At 46.9% G+C, this 19,502-nt stretch overlaps 1 protein-coding gene and 1 pseudogene across 1 annotated transcript in view; one reads left to right on the plus strand and one right to left on the minus strand.

The window, feature by feature from the left end:
• Positions 1-19,502, minus strand: part of LOC126215237 (solute carrier family 46 member 3-like) — a 366,563-nt gene that overhangs the window by 309,461 nt on the left and 37,600 nt on the right. The window lies entirely within an intron of this gene.
• Positions 10,585-10,702, plus strand: LOC126215578 (5S ribosomal RNA; annotated as a pseudogene).

Below are 19,502 nucleotides of genomic sequence, written 5' to 3' on the forward strand. Positions count from 1 at the left end.
AGCGTACGGCATTGTGGGCTGGGAAACCCCCATTTGGGGAAGTTCGGCCGCCGAGGGCAAGTATTCGATGCCACATTGGGCGACTTACGCGTCGGAGATGTGGATGAAATGATGATGAGGACAACACAACACCGAGTCCCTGAGCGGAGAAAATCTACCAGCCCAGCCTGAAATCGAACTCGGGCCCCTCGGCGTGGTGTGCCACTGTGCTGACCACTTACCTAACGCGGGCAGACATAAATGGCTATAACTCCACTGCACACTGAACCAAACTGCGCTAGGATAGCAGACCACCATCATGTGTACGTGTACCTGAGGACAGCCCAAGCGCGGTCCTACGTTATCTTGTTGGAAGATAACATCATGGAGACTCTGAAGATAGGGCACAGCCGTTGGTCTTAACAGGTAAGAAACGTAAAGGTTACTGTCAAAATTACCTACTGTATGCAACAGAGGCAGTCTTATCATGGAGCCAGTGGCAGGACACATCAAAGCAGTAAGAAAAATGATGACTCAAAAAAAAAATGCCAGTAGTAGTCTATATCATCATGGCAGGTGCAAAACCCATACGATGATGACGAAAACAATATGGAAATGTTCCTCATCCTTGCGGCGACTCTGCACAAGGATACATCCATCTTGGTTCTGTAAGCAGAACTGGGACGTATGAAAAGACCGATGTGGTGTCACTCCTGCGGCGAGTTATGGTGTTTGACACCCAATTGTTGACACGTCCCTCTCTGCCGCTGAGTCAAAGGGAGCCACCATAATGGTCGCTGTGCTGAGAGATCTTTATGCTGCATATGTCGTCAGACTGTCCGTATGGATATTTGTCTTGCTGCAACTAAGTCCATTTTGTAGACGAAAACACATAAGGTGTCTGTACAGACACCAACAAGCGAATGGTTTGTCTATCCTGTTTGCCGCGCGGGAGTAGCTGAACGGTCTCAGGCGCTGCAGTCATGGACTGTGTGGCTGGTCCCGGCCGAGGTTCGAGTCCTTCCTCGGGCATGGGTGTATGTGTTTGTCTTTAGGATAGTTTCGGTTAGTAATGTGAAAGCTTGGGGACTGATGACCTTAGCAGTTAAGTCCCACAAGATTTCACAGACATTTGAACATTTTTTATCCTCTTTGGCGCTATTAGTATGGGGCCGTATAGGTCATGCATAGTGTAGAGTAAGCCATCCATGAATTGATCGATTCCATTGCTACATGAAGTGCATGACAGAGGGTGTTCAGTGTAGTATCACGTGTTAAGGTTGAAGCCATAAAAATCGCATATGGAGCTCAGGAAGTTCAACTGCTTCAATGAGTTCGCTTGTACTGCAATTGGTCTTATCTTCTCTCCACGGTCCTACAAGAGCCGTACATGTGGAACTGAAGAATGTCTCTGGGTTCTTAATTTTATATGTAGGCCTTTGTAGGATAACTGACTTCTATATCCATGTGTCGTATGTGCAGGTTTATGAATTCATTGAACTAACTCCATATTTCTGAAAGTACTCCCTATGACACTCAATGTAAAACTGACGATTTCGAGTGGTTGAATGGCCTGATGCTATCTTTCATTTGGACGTCACTTCCATGTCTCCCTAACCTACGTCAGTTATCCAACTGGGGAAAGGGAACCTAGAGTTTAAGGTAGGATCCGAAGCACATGTCGTTTATTGTGGCTCCTCACATCGTTGAGAGGTGAAGTCTAGGTTAACACGAAGATTTTCCACTCTTTCTTTTCAACCTACCCTACAATATTAAAATGTCCTGAAGAAGGTAGTGCTTATCAGTATAGCAATTTTACTCGATTGGTTCAGTGTGTTTCAAGTATTTCGTAGACGCCAAAATTAGCACAGGTCCGGGAACGCACCCCTGTGGTACATAGCGGCCGGGCCTTCTCACGCTGGGCCTTCTGTCGCTGCTCGCTTCCCTGTTGGCTCATTGTCCGTGGGCGGATGCACCACGTGTCTGCTGGTGAGAAATTCCCAACCCGAGCATCCAGCAATCTCGCAGGCTGCTTGTCATTCGCCCATAAACACCGCACTTGTCGGAAGACAATAGACCGTGGGAAAGGCGTCGTTTGGCGGCGTTGGCGGGCATTGTTTATGTGACGCGGAGTCAGTCGGATGCGACGGCAGCCTTCTCGGCAAATGTCAACATTCGTCCTCCACAACAGAAACATGTTACCCTGCTGGTGGCGTATTTGCAGTCCTCTGCCACAAAAGCAATTACGGCTGTCTCACAGGGAACTACATTATCACTATCAGTATCTACATCTACATATTCGCATCTACATAGATACTCCGCAAGGCACAGTCTGGTGCGTGGTGGAGGGTACTTTGCACCACTACTAGTCATTTTCTTCTCTGTTCGAAACGTCAACAAAGCGAGGGAAAAGCGACTCTCCTCGTACATGCCTTTGTACGAGCCATACTTTCTCTGATCTTCGTGGTCCTTACGAGCAATATACACTACTGGCCATTAAAATTGCTACACCAAGGAGAAACGCAAATGATAAACTGGTATTCATTGGACAGATATATTATACCAGAACTGACATGTGATTACATTTTCACGCAATTTTCGTGCATAGATCCTGAGAAATCAGGACCCCGAACAACCACCTCTGGCCGTAATAACGGCCTTCATACGCCTGGGCATTGAGTCAAAGAGAGCTTGGATGGCGTCTATAGGTACAGCTGCCCATGCATCTTCAACACGATACCACAGTTCATCAAGAGTAGAGACTGGCGTATTGTGACGAGCTGGTTGCTCGGCCACCATTGACCAGACGTTTTCATTTGGTGAGAGATCTGCAGAATGTGCTGCCAAAGCAGCAGGCGAACATTTCCTGTATCCAGAAAGGCCCGTACAGGACCTGCAACATGCGGTCGTGCGTTATCCTGCTGAAATGTAGGGTTTCGCTGGGAACGAATGAAGGGTACAGCCACGGGTCGTAATACAAATGTAACGTCCACTGTTCGAAGTGCCGTCAATGCGTACAAGAGGTGACCGACACGTGTAACCAATGTCACGCCATACCATCACGGCGGGCGATACGCCAGTATGGCGAAGACGAATACACGTTTCCAATGTGCGTTCACCGCGATGACGCCAAACACGGATGTGACCATCATGATGCTGTAAACAGAACCTAGCTTCATCCGAAAAAATGACGTTTTGCATTCGTGCACCCAGGTTCGTTGTTGAGTACACCATCGCAGGCGCTCCTGTCTGTGATGCAGCGTCAAGGGTAACCGCAGCCACGGTCTCCGAGCTCATAGTCCATGCTGCTGCAAACGTCAGCGAACTGTTCGTGCAGATGGTTGTTGTCTTGCAAATGTCCCCATCTGTTGACCTAGGGATCTAGACGTGGCTGCACGATCCGTTACAGCCATGCGGATAAGACGCCTGTCATCTAGACTGCTAGTGATACGAGGCCGTTGAGATCCAGCACGGCATTTCGTATTACCCTCCTGAACCCACTGATACCATATTCTGCTAACAGTCATTGGATCTCGACCAAGGCGAGCAGCAATGTCGCGATACGGTAAACCGCAATCGCGATAGGCTACAATCCGACCTTTATCAAAGTCGGAAACAAGATGGTACGCATTTCTCCTCCTTACACGAGGCATCACAACAACGTTTCACCAGGCAACGCCGGTCAACTGCTGTTGGTGTATGAGAAATCGGTTCGAAACTTTCCTCATGTCAGCACGTTGTAGGTGTCGCCACCGACGCGAACCTTGTGTGAATGCTCTGAAAAGCTAATCATTTCCATATCGCAGCATCTTCTTCCTGTCGGTTAAATTTCGCGTCAGTAGCACGTCAGCTTCGTGGTGTAGCAATTTTAATGGCCAGTAGTGTATGTTGGCGACATTAGAATCGTTCCACAGTCAGTTTCAAGTGCCGATTCTCCAAATATTGTTAGTATTTTTTCCCGAAAAGAATGTCGTCTTCTGTCCAGGAATTCCCATTTGAGTTCCCGAAGCATCCCCGTAACACTTGCGTATTGTTCGATCCCACCGGTAACAAATCTAGCTGCCCATCTCTGAAATGATACGATGTCTTGCTTTAATCAGAACTGGTGAGGACCCCAACACTCGAGCAGTACTCAAGAATAGGACACTGTTCCGTCATATATGCGGTCTTGTTTACAGATGAACCTCATTTTCCCAAAATACTCCCAGTAAACATAAGTCTATCATTCGCCTTCTCTACCTCAACCATCACATGCTCGTCCCATTTCAAATCGCTTTGCAACGCTACGCCCAGATGTTTAATCGACTTGACGGTGTCAAACAGGACACTGAAAGTACTGTATTCGGTCACAACAGGACTGATTTTTCTATTCATTGCCCTCCTACAGTTACTCAACGACGACTCCTTTGCCCACACTGTCCACCAGATCATTTGTGTATTATTTATTTATTGGCAAATTATAGACCTGTTACCTGATTGAAAATGAAATTTTCACTCTGCAGCGGAGTGTGCGCTGATTTTGAAACTTCCTGGAAGATTAAAACTGTGTGTCGGACCGAGACTCGAACTCGGGACCTTTGCCTTTCGCGGGCAAGTGCTCCACCAACTGAGCTACCACGCACGACTCACGCCCCGTCCTCACAGCTTTACTTCTGCCAGTACCTCGTCTCCTACCTTCCAAACTTCACAGAAGTTCTCCTGCGAAATTTGCAGGACTAGCACTACTGGAAGAACGATCCTTGAGTTCGTTGGTTCATTGTACTGCTGAGAGTTTTGTGTTCTTTGCTGTCGGTATTGATGAGTTTTGTGCATGTGTGCTCTATAATCGATACCTCGATTGATGTTTTCTAGATCGTGTTGTTCGATAATTTCCGTTAATTTTTTCCAGTCTGCTTTGTGCAACAATAAGTGTCTGGTGTGTGATTTGTGGTTGTGTTGTGAGTGTTAGTGTGTGTGTTATGACATTGTGATCGCTACTGGTTATGTTGTCGTTTACCGCCCAGCTTGTTACATATGCCATTGGTGCGTTACTATCTAGCGTAAAGTCGATAGCACTGCTCGTACCATCGAATCCTGCATATGTTGGTATAGGTCCTTCCGTGTTCATTACATGTAATTGTGTTTCTTGTATTAGGTCGGAGATTATGCGTCCTCTGTTATCTGTTCTGTCTGAGTTCCAGAGGGTCAATCTGGAATTAATTTCGACACTTATCGCTAATTTTTTGCCTCTGGCATACGTTACCAGATCTCTGATGTACTCTGCGTACAGCTGTATTTTTAATTATCTCTATGGTAACTGAGTGTTGATTGCATAACTATGTTTCCTTAATTACAAGGTCTATTTAAAATTACTACTGCAGCCCTACAGTCATTGCTGCCTGTTATTGTGGTAGCATGTTTTGGTAGACATATTAGTTTCCCATTTCTATTGTATGGTTCTTGTAAGCACATGATGTCTGACTGCAAGTCTTGTGCAATTTAGGGATTTCCGCGCTGACTGTCGTACTGTTTTTTGTATTATGTTGTAAAATATTCATTTTTTGTCTATGTGTTATGGGTGTTTCACGTGTACAAAACATTTTCTGCCTGAAAGTTCCTGGCAGATTAAAACTGTGTGCCGGACCGAGACTCGAACTCGGGATCTTTGCAAAGGTCACGAGTTCGAGTCTCGGTCCGGCACACAGTTTTAATCTGCCAGGAAGTTTCATATCAGCGCACACTCCGCTGCAGAGTGAAAATCTCATTCTGAAAACATCCATCAGAATGTGGCTAAGCCATGTCTCCGGAATATCCTTTCTTTCAGGAGTGCTAGTTGTGCAAGGTTCGCAGGAGAGCTTCTGTAAAGTTTGGAAGGTAGGAGACGAGGTACTGGCAGAAGTAAAGCTGTGAAGACGGGGCGTGAGTCGTGCTTGGGTAGCTCAGTTGGTAGAGCATTTGCCCGCGAAAGGCAAAGGTCCCGAGTTCGAGTCTCGGTCCGGCACACAATCTGCCAGGAAGTTTCATATCAGCGCACACTCCGCTGCAGAGTGAAAATCTCATTTTCTGCCTGTCTGTGAGTAATGGAAATATGCTCGTCCGTGTGCTAGCTCTTACATGGTCTATATACAGGGTGAGTCACTAACTACTGCTACCTAGAATAACTCCGAAAGTATGATAGTAGCTGAAAAGTTTATGGTACAGATATTGCATGGGACAACGGGGGCCATAATATGACGTTGGTTTTTGTGGCTAGGAGGGGTCGCGTCAGAGGAAGGTCAATTTTGTTTTCTTAAATGCGATGCTATAATTTGGTACTTATTTTCTGATAGCGGCTATCGAGACGAATCCAATGATGTGTAACAGCAAGGTCTTTGAAGGTCAACAAACGTCAAAAAGGTGGTTGAACGTCCATTTACTGAAGGTGTTTGAAGACATGACTACTGGTATCAATGCAGTGCTACAATCTTCCTATCATGGATCACTTGGTATTCTTCGGCACTTATCGAAGCACATACTCTGACAATTCTCTCTCGTATATCGTGCAGATAGTAAATATTCGCCGAATACGGCATATCCATCTAACGTGCCATTGACATGTAAACACCATTCGAGGGTTTCGCAATACAATACTAATAGGAACGGTAAGACTACTATCGTCGAGTCAAGCGAATGTGAATGATGTACTCGTTCGAAGAAAAAGTCGATATGCTTCGCATTTACGGAGAATGCTAACGAAATTCAGTGAGAGCTAGAGACTTATACGCTGGAAGATATTCTCAACGTTCTCACCCTACACGTCGTAACTTTAAATATGTGTATGGTAAAATGAGAACAATTCGATCCTTAATGCATCGGAAACATATCCGAAAAAGGAAAGTTACTAACGAGGAAACGCCAATTTGTACTTTTGCCACTGTGGTTCGAGATCCTTGTGTTAGTTCGCGAGAAATCGTAAGGGAATCTGGCATAAGCCAGAGAAGCGTTATTCATGTTCTGCAACGCCATGGATATAATCCTTACCATAGCAGTCTCCACCAAGAATTAAGTGGTACGGATTGTATGCGTCGCACTGAATTCAGCCAATGGGCTCAACTTCAGATTCAGAGTGAGGACACATTTATTAATTTGATGTTATTTACTGACTAGGCTACATTCACGAACAATGGAAATGTTAGTTTGCATAACATGCATTATTGGGCAACTGAAAGTCCATGTTGGCTGCGCAAGTTGCACACCAAAAACCGTGGTCGGTGATTGTATGGTGTGGGATTCTGGAGGACAGAATTATAGGCCCCTATTTCATTGAAGGGAATCTTAATGGTAGGAAGTACAACACATTCCTGCAACAAACGTTAGGTCTTGATTGGCGACTCCATGGAGTGTTTCGTGCACTACGACCAAATAGCGGATAGAATTGGAAGGAAAATCAGCATTGGCCGTATTTTGTTGTTTTATTGTCAGCAAAATCGACTTTCAGTCACTTATTGACCATCCTCAGTGCTGTAATATACAATTAAAATTGGTAGGCACTGGTATCAAGCTATAACCACAAGCTTAGAGTTTGTGGTTATATCTCTAAGCTTGTGGTTATAGCTTGATACCAGTGCCTACCAATTTTAATTGTATATTACAGCACTGAGGATGGTCACTGAGTGACTGAAAGTCGATTTTGCTGACAATAAAACAACAAAATACGGCCAATGCTGATTTTCCTTCCAATTTTAAACATTAGGTCTGTTATTGGAAGAAATACCTTTAGGAACAAGGAAGAGAATGTGGTATCAACACGATGGGTGTCCGGCACATTTTTCGCTGATGACTAGAAATGAGTTGCAGAGACAATTCCCAAATCGTTGGTCTGGATGCTGAGTAAATGTGTCGTGGCCGGCTCGTTCGCCAGGCTTGACGCCTCTGAATTTTTTCTTGTGGGGATTCGAAAAAGACATTGTTTATAAACAAGTTCCAACTACACCTGAAGATATGCGAGAGAGAATTGTCAGAGCATGTGCTTCGATATGTGTCGAAGTCATAAGGAATAGCACTCAGCCGGCCGCTGGTGGCCGAGCGGTTCTGGCGCTACAGTCTGGAACCGCGCGACCGCTACGGTCGCAGGTTCGCATCCTGCCTCGGGCATGGATGTGTGTGTGTTGTCCTTAGGTTAGTTAGGTTTAAGTAGTTCTAAGTTCTAGGGGACTTATGACCTCAGCAGTTGAGTCCCATAGTGCTCAGAGCCATTTGAACCAATAGCACTCAATCCTTGATAAGATCGCAGCACTGCATTGATACCAATGGTCATCACTTCGAACAACTTCTGTAAATGGACGTTCACGCCATCTTTGTGACCATCGTTGACCTTCAAAGACCTTACTGTTACACATCATTGGATTCGTCTCGAAAGCCGCTTTCAGAAAAAAAGTACCGAACTATAGTATCCTATTTAAAAAAAACAAATTTGACCTTCATATCTCTGACGGAACCGCAACTAGCAACAAAAAAACGTCATATTATGGCCCCCGTTGTCCTATACGACATTCCTCCCACAAACTTTTCAGATACTATCATACTTTAGGAGTTATTTTTGGTGTCAATAGTTAGTGGCTCACCCTGTATATTTTGTCCAAGTCGGATGATTCTGACCTGCGCAGGCAGACCAGGAGCAGAGGCTCTGGTGAAGTAGGAATATGTTCTGTCCTTAGGAGATTCTGTCTTCCTGCTCAGCTACTGGAAAACGGAATCTCCCTTTGGATGGCACAATCTTAAGTAGCAACCGTTGCGCTCTCTGCAGTTTCTCTTTTTTCTCTAGCCTACTTAAAAGGAAGTTAAATTCTAAATAATCATAATTAGTTCGAGTATAATGATTTTTCTGGAGACTAGAAATCAACTCTGTAGGAATCAGCATGGGTTTCGAAAAGGACGATCGTGTGAAACCCAGCTCGCGCTATTCGTCCACGAGACTCAGAGGGCCATAGACACGGGTTCCCAGCTAGATGCCGTGTTTCTTGACTTCCGCACAGTTGTTTAATGAACAAAGTAAGAGCATATGGACTATCAGACGAATTGTGTGATTGGATTGAAGAGTTCCTAGATAACAGAACGCAGCATGTCATTCTCAATGGAGAGAAGTCTTCCCCAGTAAGAGTGATTTCAGGTGTGCCACAGGGGTGTGTCGTAGGACCGTTGCTGTTCACAATATACATAAATGACCTGGTGGACGACATCGGAAGTTCACTGAGGCTTTTTACGGATGATACTGTAGTACATCGAGACGTTGCAACAGTGGAAAATTGTACTGAAATGCAGGAGGATCTGCAACGAATTGACTCATGGTGCAGGGAATGGCAATTGAATGTCAATGTAGACAAGTGTAATGTGCTGCGAATACATAGAAAGAAAGATCCTTTATTATTTAGCTACACTATAGCAGGTCAGCAACTGGAAGCAGTTAATTCCATAAATTATCTGGGAGTAGGCATTAGGAGTGATCTAAAATGGAATGACGATATAAAATTAATCGTCGGTAAAGCAGATGCCAGACTGAGATTCATTCGAAGAATCATAAGGAAATGCATTCCGAAAACAAAGGAAGTAAGTTACAGTACGCTTGTTCGCCCACTGCTTGAATACTGCTCAGCAGTGTGGGATCCGTACCAGATAGGGTTGATAGAATAGATAGAGAAGATCCAACGGAAAACAGCGCGCTGCGTTACAGGATCATTTAGTAATCTCGAAAGCGTTACGGAGATGATAGATAAACTCCAGTGCAAGACTCTGGAGGAGAGACGCTCAGTAGCTCGGTACGGGCTTTTGTTGAAGTTTCGAGAACATACCTTCACCGGGGAGTCAAGCAGTATATTGCTCCCTCCTACGTATATCTCGCGAAGAGACCATGAGGATAAAATCAGAGAGATTAGAGCCCACACAGAGGCATACCGACAATCCTTTCCACGAACAATACGACACTGGAATAGAAGGGAGAACCGATAGAGGTACTCAAGGTACCCTCCGCCATAGACCGTCAGGTGGCTTGCGGAGTATGGATGTAGATGTAGATGAAGCTGGCTTGCTGTCGCGGTTTCTGGGGTGGTACTAGATAGATTGTGGCCTGGTGTTGACCGTTGACTGGGAGACAATTTAATATCTCTTTGGGATGTCACACTGTTACACTTCATCGTTGATGTATACAGAAAATAACAGCGGTCCTATCACAGTTCCTTGGGGCACTCCGGACAACACCCTCGTCTGTGATGATCACCCACCGTTAGCAGCCTATAGTGGGCACCGTGTCAGACACTTTCCGAAAATCTAGACATAGAATCCTGAATTTCTGTGAAGCGTTTGACACGGTACATTCCCCCCCCCCCCCTCCCCCGCCATTGAAGGCTGCTGACGGAGAGTGTATTCACCATTACTATCTAAAATAAATTACAGAAAGCAATCATTCCTACTACCTATTCCATATTCTCTTCAAACGCTTTGTCTGTAGTATTCTTTGTCTGTGTTCAGCGTTTCAAAGCTCCATGATTATTCATCTCACCCCCCCCCCCCTACATACCGAAGTACACGTTTAATATCCTCACATATTTTCACTATCTCTGCGTATTTTGCTTGTGACATTGGCATGTATATGCCAACGGCCTTGCCTCAGTGGTAACACCGGTTCCCGTCAGATCACCGAAGCTAAGCGCTGTCGGGCTGGGCTAGCACTTGGATGGGTGACCGTCCTGCCTGCCGAGCGCTGTTGGCAAGCGGGGTGCACTCAGCCCTTGTGAGGCAAACTGAGGAGCTACTTGACTGAGAAGTAGCGGCTCCGGTCTCGGAAACTGACATACGGCCGGGAGAGCGGTGTGCTGACCACATGCCCCTCCATATCCGCATTCAGTGACGCCTGTGGGCTGAGGACGACACGGCGGCGGGTCAGCAACGTTGGGCCTTCATGGCCTGCTCGGCAGGAGTTTCATTGGCATGTATATCGAAACTGTAGTAGCTCAGATATGGGGAATGATCTTTGCAGGGGACGACGTGGATCGAGATTATGTCCATTGTTGCTGTATTAGGCCTGTTAGCTTGTTCGTCCTCATCGGAGGTGACGGTATCATCTGGAGTGCCCCAGGGAAGTGTGGTAGGTCCGCTGTTGTTTTCTATCTACATAAATGATCTTTTGGAAAGGGTGGATAGCAATGTGCGGCTGTTTGCTGATGATGCTATGGTGTACGGGAAGGTGTCGTCGTTGAGTGACTGTAGGAGGTTACAAGATGACTTCGGCAGGATTTGTGATTGGTGTAAAGAATGGCAGATAACTCTAAATATAGATAAATGTACATGAATGCGGATGAATAAGAAAAAGAATCCCGTAATGTTTGGATACTCCATTAATACTGTAGCGCTTGACACAGTCACGTCGATTAAATATTTCGGCGTAACATTGCAGAGCGATATGAAGTGGGACAAGCATGTAATGGCAGTTGTAGGGAACGCGGATAGTCGTCTTCCGTTCATTGGTAGGATTTTGGGAAGATGTGGTTCATCTGTAGAGGAGACCGCTTATAAAACACTAATACGACCTATTCTTGAGTACTGCTCGAGCGTTTGGGATCCCTATCAGGTCGGATTGAGGGAGGACATAGAAGCAATTCAGAGACGGGCTGCTAGATTTGTTACTGGTAGGTTTGATCATCACGCGAGTGTTACGGAAATGCTTCAGGAACTCGGATGGGTGTCTCTAGAGGAAAGGAGGCGTTCTTTTCGTGAATCGCTACTGAGGAAATTTAGGCTGACTGCAGTACACTTCTACTGCCGCCAACTTACATTTCGCGGAAAGACCACAAAGATAAGATAAGAGAGATAAGGGATCGTACATGCGCATACAGGCAGTCATTTTTCCCACGTTCTGTTTGTGGCGGAACGGGAAGAAAATATGCTAGTTGTGGTACGAGGTACCCTCCGCCACGCACAGTATGGTGGATTGCGGAGTATGTAGATGTAGATGTAATTCGCAGGATGTCATGTGAGAAACACCGAGATTATCGGTCCCATCCGCTTAGGGGAGGACGTGGAAGGAAGTTGGCCGTGCCCTCTCAAAGGATCGAGTTATGGAAATCATGGAAAACCTAAGTCAGGATGGCCGGACCCGGGATTGAACCGTGGTCCGCCCGAATGCGAGTGCAGTGTGCTAACCACTGCCTCACCTCGCTCGGCCAAGAAGAAGCGACAGGAGGACAGGATATATGTTAAGACATGAGGGAATGACTTCCATAATACTAGAGGGAGCTGTGGAGGATAAAAGTATGGGGAAGACAGAGAATGTTTTCGGCACGATCAGAGGCTTTGTCCTGAAACGCTTAATTTCCATGTTAGAGCTCATTTTAGTTTCGTCAGTATGTACTGTACTTCCTCGGTTCACCGCCAGTTGGCCCAATTGAAGGAAGGCAATGTTGACTTCGGTGCTTGTGTTGACATGCGACCCATTGCTCTACAGTACTAGCATCAAGCACATCAGTACGTAGCATCAACAGGTTAGTGTTCATCACGAACGTGGTTTTGCAGTCAGTGCAATGTTTACAAATGCGGAGGTGGCAGATGCCCATTTGATGTATGGATTAGCACGGGGCAACAGCCGTGGCGCGGTACGTTTGTATCGAGACAGATTTCCACAACGAAGGTGTCCCGACAGGAAGACGTCCGAAGGAATTGATCGGCGTCTTACGGAGCGCGGAACATTCCAGCCTATAACTCGCGACTGGGGAAGATCTTGAACGACGAGGACACCTGCAATGGACGAGGCAATTCTTCGTGCAGTTGACGATAACCCTAATGTCAGCGTCAGAGGTTGCTGCTGTACAAGGTAACGTTGACCACGTCACTGTATGGAGAGTGCTACGGGAGAACCAGTTGTTTCCGTACCATGTACAGCGTGTGCACGCACTATCAGCAGCTGATTGGCCTCCACGGGTACACTTCTGCGAATGGTTCATCCAACAATGTGTCAGTCCTCATTTCAGTGCAAATGTTCTCTTTACGGATGAGGCTTCATTCCGACGTGATCAAATTGTAAGTTTTCACAATCAACATGTGTGGGCTGACGAGAATCCGCACGCAATTGTACAATCACGTCATCGACACAGATTTTCTGTGAACGTCTGGGCAGGCATTGTTGGTGATGTCTCGAATGGGCCCCAAGTTCCTCCACCTACACTCAATGGAGCACGTTATCATGATTTCAAACGGGATACTCTACTTGTGCTGCTAGAACATGTGCCTTTACAAGTACGACACATGTCCACAGCTCGTGGTCGTGCGGTAGCGTTCTCGCTTCCCACGCCCGGGTTCCCGGGTTCGATTCCCGGCGGGGTCAGGGATTTTCTCTGCTTCTTGATGACTGTCCTTAGGTTAGTTAGGTTTAAGTAGTTCTAAGTTCTAGGGGACTGATGACCATAGATGTTAAGTCCCATAGTGCTCAGAGCGAACCAAGTACGACACAACATGTGGTTCATGCGCGATGGAGCTCCTGCACATTTCAGTCGAAGTGTTGGTACGCTTCTCAACAACAGATTCGGCGGCCGACGGATTGGTAGAAGCGGACCAATTCCGTGGCCTCCACGCTCTCCTGACCTCAACCCTCTTGAATTTCATGTATGGGGGCATTTGAAAGCTCATGTCTACGCTACCCCGGTAGCAAATGTAGAGACTCTTCGTGCTCGTATTGTGGACGGCTGTGATAAAATACGCCATCCTCCAGGGCTGCATCAGCGCATCAGGGATTCCATGCGACGGAGGGTGGATGCATGTATCCTCGCTAACCGAGGACATTTTGAACATTTCCTGTAACAAAGTCTTCGAAGTCACGCTGGTACGTTCTGTTGCTGTGTGTTTCCATTCCATGATTAATGTGATTTGAAGAGAAGTAATAAAATGAGCTCTAACATGGAAAGTAAGCGCTTCCGACCACAGGTCCACATAACATATCTTCTTTCTTTGTGTGTGAGGAATGTTTCCTGAAAGTTTGGCCGTAACTTTTTGTAACACCCTATACAGAAAAGTGACTTCCCGAGCCTACTTGCCCGCAGCTCGTGGTATAGTGGCAACCGTTGCTGCTTCTGGATCCCGGGTTCGATTCCCTCCGTGTTGGGGATTTTCTGTGCTCGGGGACTGTGTAAAAATTGGAACTTTGTACGGGCGCTGATGACCGTGTACTTGAGGGCCCCACAAACCAAACATCATCATCACGAGTCTAGCAATTGTGAACAGTAACGTTGCATTCAGACGCGTTCTTCCTGGAATTGCAACATTCAGGAAGGCCAGTGTGAAAGGAAGAAAGCCATTTACTTCCGACACAGTTTCGGTATTTGCATGAATGTACCAGTCCAGCCTTTTGGAATATGCAGATGCGAGATTCCATCGCGTCACGCTCGCTACGCAACTGCCTCGCTGTGGGAAACGTCCATCAAGGTCCTCGGCGTGTAATGGCGAGTGTCGCAGTCATAGCTGTGGAGTGCCTGGGAAAGGTCGAGAGGGAATGGGCAGACATTCATTCCCAGCTGTCAGTCCCCCAGAGGTCGCCCGTCGCCCAATTCCGTACACGCGGCTGGCTGTTGACACTGCGAACAGCCTGGAGACTGCGTGGGAGAAACTCCGGACTGGCATAAAGCGTACTATAAGGGGCAAAGAAAAGGAAACAGCCGCCACAAAGGGACTGTGGAATGTTTCCACTGCCGGCCCCTTGCGGCCGAGCGGTTCTAGGCGCTTCAGTCTGGAACTGCGCGACCGCTACGGTCGCAGGTTCGATTCCTGCCTCGGGCATGGATGTGTGTGATGTCGTTAGGTTGGTTAGGTTTAAGTAGTTCTAAGTTCTACGGGACTGACGACCTCAGATGTTAAGTCCCATAGTGCTCAGAGCCATTTGAAACAACGTTTCCATTCAGATGTAATCACCACCGGCAATTATCCCGCTGGGAGACGAGGAAATTAATTCCTGTTTTCCCAAATGCATCCACTGTCACACTTTCTCGTCCGATTGAAACCGACGTCCGTATATGTCTTTTTTCAGGTCGCCAAATACGTGACAATCTCACAGCGGATGTTGCAGTGTTTCCGAACCAAATCGCTGAAGTCTGGCATAAGAGCAATTGGCAGTGTGCGGCTGGGTGTCATAGGGCTACGCGATGATTCCTGGACGTTTTGATTTCCCGATTACCGGAAAGCATTTGACGCGGTGCCCCATCGTAGGGTAACGGAGGTACGAGCATATGGAATAAGTTGGCAGATACGTGGGTGGCTCCAAGACTTCTTATATGGTTGAACCCAGTATGTTGTTCTCGACGGCGAGTGTTCATCAGAGGCAAGGGCATAGTCAGGAGTGTGCCAGGAAAGTGTGGTAGGACCGCTGCTGCTCTCTACATACATACACTACTGGCCATTAAAATTGCTACACCAAGAACAAATGCAGATAATAGACGAGTATTCATTGCACAAATATATTATACTAGAACTGACATGTGATTTCATTTTCACGCAATTTGGGTGCATAGATCCTGAGAAATCATTGCCCAGAACAATCATCTCTGGCCGTAATAACAGCCTTGATACGCTCGGGCATTGAGTCAAACAGAGCTTGGATGGCGTGTAGACGTACAGCTGCTCATACAGCTTCAACACGATACCGCAGTCAGTCAAGAGTAGTGACTGCCGCAGGGTTTCACAGGGATCGAATGAAGGGTAGAGCCACGGGGCGTAACACATCTGAAATGTAACGTTCACTGTTCAAAGTGCCGTGAATGCGAACAAGAGGTCACCGAGACGTGTAACCAATGCCACCCCATTCCATCACGCCGGGTGATACGCCAGTATGGCCATGACGAATACTTGCTTCCAAACACGGATCCGACCATCATAATGCTGTAAACAGAACCTAGCTTCATCCGAAAAAATGACGTTTTGCATTCGTGCACCCGGATTCGTCGTTGAGTACACCATCGCAGGCGCTCCTGTCTGTGATGCAGCGTCAAGGGTAACCGCAGCCACGGTCTCCGAGCTGATAGTCCGTGCTGCTGCAAACGTCGTCCAACTGTTCGTGCAGATGGTTGTTGTCTTGGAAACGTCCCCATCTGCTGACTCAGGGATCGAGGCGTGGCTGCACGATCCGTTACAGCCATGCGGATAAGATGCCAGTCATCTCGACTGCTAGTGATACGAGGCCGTTGGCATCTAGCACGGCGTTCCGTATTACCCTCCTGAACCCACCGATTCCATATTCTGCTAACAGTCATTGGATCTCGACCAACGCGAGAAGCAATGTCGCGATACGATAAACCGGAATCGCGATAGGCTATAATCCGACCTTTATCGAAGTCGGAAACGTGATGGTACGCATTTCTCCTCCTTACACGAGGCATCACAACAACGTTTCACCAGGCAACGCCGGCAACAGCTGTTTGTGTATGAGAAATCGGTTGGAAACTTTCCTCATGTCAGCACGTTGTAGGTGTCGCTACCCGCGCCAACCTTGTGTGAACGCTCTGCAAAGCTAATCATTTGCATATCACAACATCTTCTTCCTGACGGTTAAATTTCGCGTCTGTAGCACGTCATCTTCGTGGTGTAGCAATTTTAATGGCCAGCAGTGTCAATGATTTGGCGGACAGGATGGCTACAGCAGATTGATGCCGCGGTGTACGTTAAGGGTCGAAGTTTAGTGATTGTAGGAAGTTACAAGACGAGTTAGACAAAATTTCTAGTTGCTGTGATGAATGGCAGCTAGCCCTAAATGTGGAAAACTAAGTTAATGCAGATGTGTAAGAAGATGAAACCTGTAATATTCGGAAACGGTATTACCAGTGTCCTGCTTGTCAGAGTCGACTTGTTTAAATGTGTGGACGTAACGTTGCTAAGCGATACCAGGTGCAACGAGCATGTGGGAACTGTGTTAGGGAAGGGGAATGGTCGATTGCGGTTTATTCGGATAGTTTTGGGGAAGAGTGGTTCACCTGTAAAGGAGACCGCATATAGGACGCTGGTGCGACCTATTCTTGAGTACTGATCGAGTGTTTGTGATCCATAGTCAAATGGGAAACCCTGGAGGGAACGCGGCGTTTCGAGGAACACTGCTGAGAAAATTTAGAAAACTAGATCTGAAGCTGAGTGCAGAACGATTCTTCTGCCGCCAACAAACATTGCGCGTTAGGACCACGAAGATACTAGAAATTAGGGCTCATACGGAGCTCTATTTACGAGTGGAACAGCAAAGGAAATGACAAGTAGTGGTACAGGGTACCCTCGGACACGCACCATATGGTGGCTTGCGGAGTATCTACACTACTGGCCATTACAATTGCTACACCACGAAGATGACGTGCTACAGACAAGAAATTTAACCGTCAGGAAGAAGATGCTGTAATATGGAAAAGATTAGCATTTCACAGCATTCACACAAGGTTGGCGCCGGTGGCGACACCTACAACGTACTGACACGAGGAAAGTTTCCAACCGATTTCTCATACACAAACAGCAGTTGACCGGCGTTGCCTGGTGAAACGTTGTTAAGATGCCTCGTGTAAGGAGGAGAAATGCGTACCATCACGTTTCTGACTTTGATAAAGATCGGTTTGTAGCCTATCGCGATTGCGGTTTACCGTATCGACACATTGCTTCTCGCGTTGGCATGACTGTTAGCAGAATATGGCAGGACGGTAATACGGAATGCCGTGCTGGATCCCAACGGCCTCGTATCACTAGCAGTCGAGATGACAGCCATCTTAATCGCATGGCTGTAACGGATCGTGCAGCCAAGTCTCGATCCCTGAGTTAACCAATGGGGACGTTTACAAGACAACAGCCATCTGCACGAACAGTTCGATGTCGTTTGCAGCAGTATGGACTATCAGCTCGGAGACCGCGGCTGCCGTTACCCTTGACGCTGCATCACAGACAGGAGCGGCCGGCCGAAGTGGCCGTGCGGTTAAAGGCGCTGCAGTCTGGAACCGCAAGACCGCTACGGTCGCAGGTTCGAATCCTGCCTCGGGCATGCATGTTTGTGATGTCCTTAGGTTAGTTAGGTTTAACTAGTTCTAAGTTCTAGGGGACTAATGACCTCAGCAGTTGAGTCCCATAGTGCTCAGAGCCATTTTTGAACAGACAGGAGCGCCTGCGATGGTATACTCGACGAACCTGGGTGCACGAATGCAAAACGTCATTTTTTCGGATGAATGCGGGTTCTGTTTACAGCATCATGATGGTCCCATCCGTATTTGGCGACATCGCGGTGAACGCACATTGGAAGCGTGTATTCGTCATCGCCATACTGGCGCGTCACCCGGCATGATTGTATGTATTACGCGTCTCGGTCACCTCTTGTTCGCATTGACGGCACTTTGTACAGTGGACGTTACATTTCAGACGTGTTACCCTTCATTCGATCCATGCGAAACCGTACATTTGAGCAGGATAATGCACGACCGAATGTTGCAGGTCCTGTACGGGCCTTTCTGGATTCAGAAAATATTCGACTGCTGCCCTGGCCAGCACATTCTCCAGATCTCTCACCAATTCAAAACGTGTGGTAAATGGCGGACGAGCAACTGGCTCGTCACAATACGCCAGTCACTCCTCTTGATGAACTGTGGTATCGTGTTGAAGCTGCATGGGCAGCTGTACCTGTACACGCCATCCAAGCTCTGTTTGACTCAATGCCCAGGCGTATCAAGGCCGTTATTATGCCCAGAGGTGGTGGTTGTGGGTACTGATTTCTCAGTATCTATGTACCCATACTGCGTGGAAACATGTCAGTTCTAGTATAATATATTTGTCCAATGAATACCCGTTTATCATCTGCATTTCTGCTTGGTGTGGCAATTTTAATGGCCAGTAGTGTATGTAGATCATGTGAATGTAGATGTAGTCTGAAACCAAGGTCGATGCATCTCTTTCTTCAGGTCGCCAAAGACGTGATAATCACACTAATAATGTTACAGTGTACCTCAACCAAATCGCTTAAGCGTAGCGTCTGTCCAATTGGCAGTGTGTGGGTGGATGTTATCGTGCAACAGGATGATTCTGTCCGACAGCATTCCTGCGCGTTCTGACTTTCTGTCGCGTCGCACTTTCTGCAAAGTGCCTGCATTGCGCTGCGCATTGGTTGTGGTTACACGCTCGACGAACTCAACGAGGAGCGGCCGTCTACAGTGAGGAAGAAGGTCGTAAACCTTACCGAAACTTGTTTCCGCAGACAATACTAGCATTGTAATCAATCCAAACACAAACACAGAAACAGAAGAAATTGTAAGCAATATTCTTAAAATTACCACTGGTTTTCTGCGAATGGTTCCACTCTCAATTTTAAAAAGACGCATAATATCCAGTTCTGCACATAGAGCGTTACTATAGCAATAACACGTGTACATCTCCGTGGGGAAATTAATATGGTGGAAACTTCAAAATTCTTGTTGTTGCGGTGGTCTTCAGTCCTGAGACTGGTTTGATGCAGCTCTGCATGCTACTCTATCCTATGCAAGCTTCTTCATCTCCCAGTACCTACTGCAACCTACATCCCTCTG

Source organism: Schistocerca nitens, chromosome 12 (assembly GCF_023898315.1).
Source record: "Schistocerca nitens isolate TAMUIC-IGC-003100 chromosome 12, iqSchNite1.1, whole genome shotgun sequence".
Classification (NCBI taxonomy): Eukaryota; Metazoa; Arthropoda; class Insecta; order Orthoptera; family Acrididae; genus Schistocerca; species Schistocerca nitens.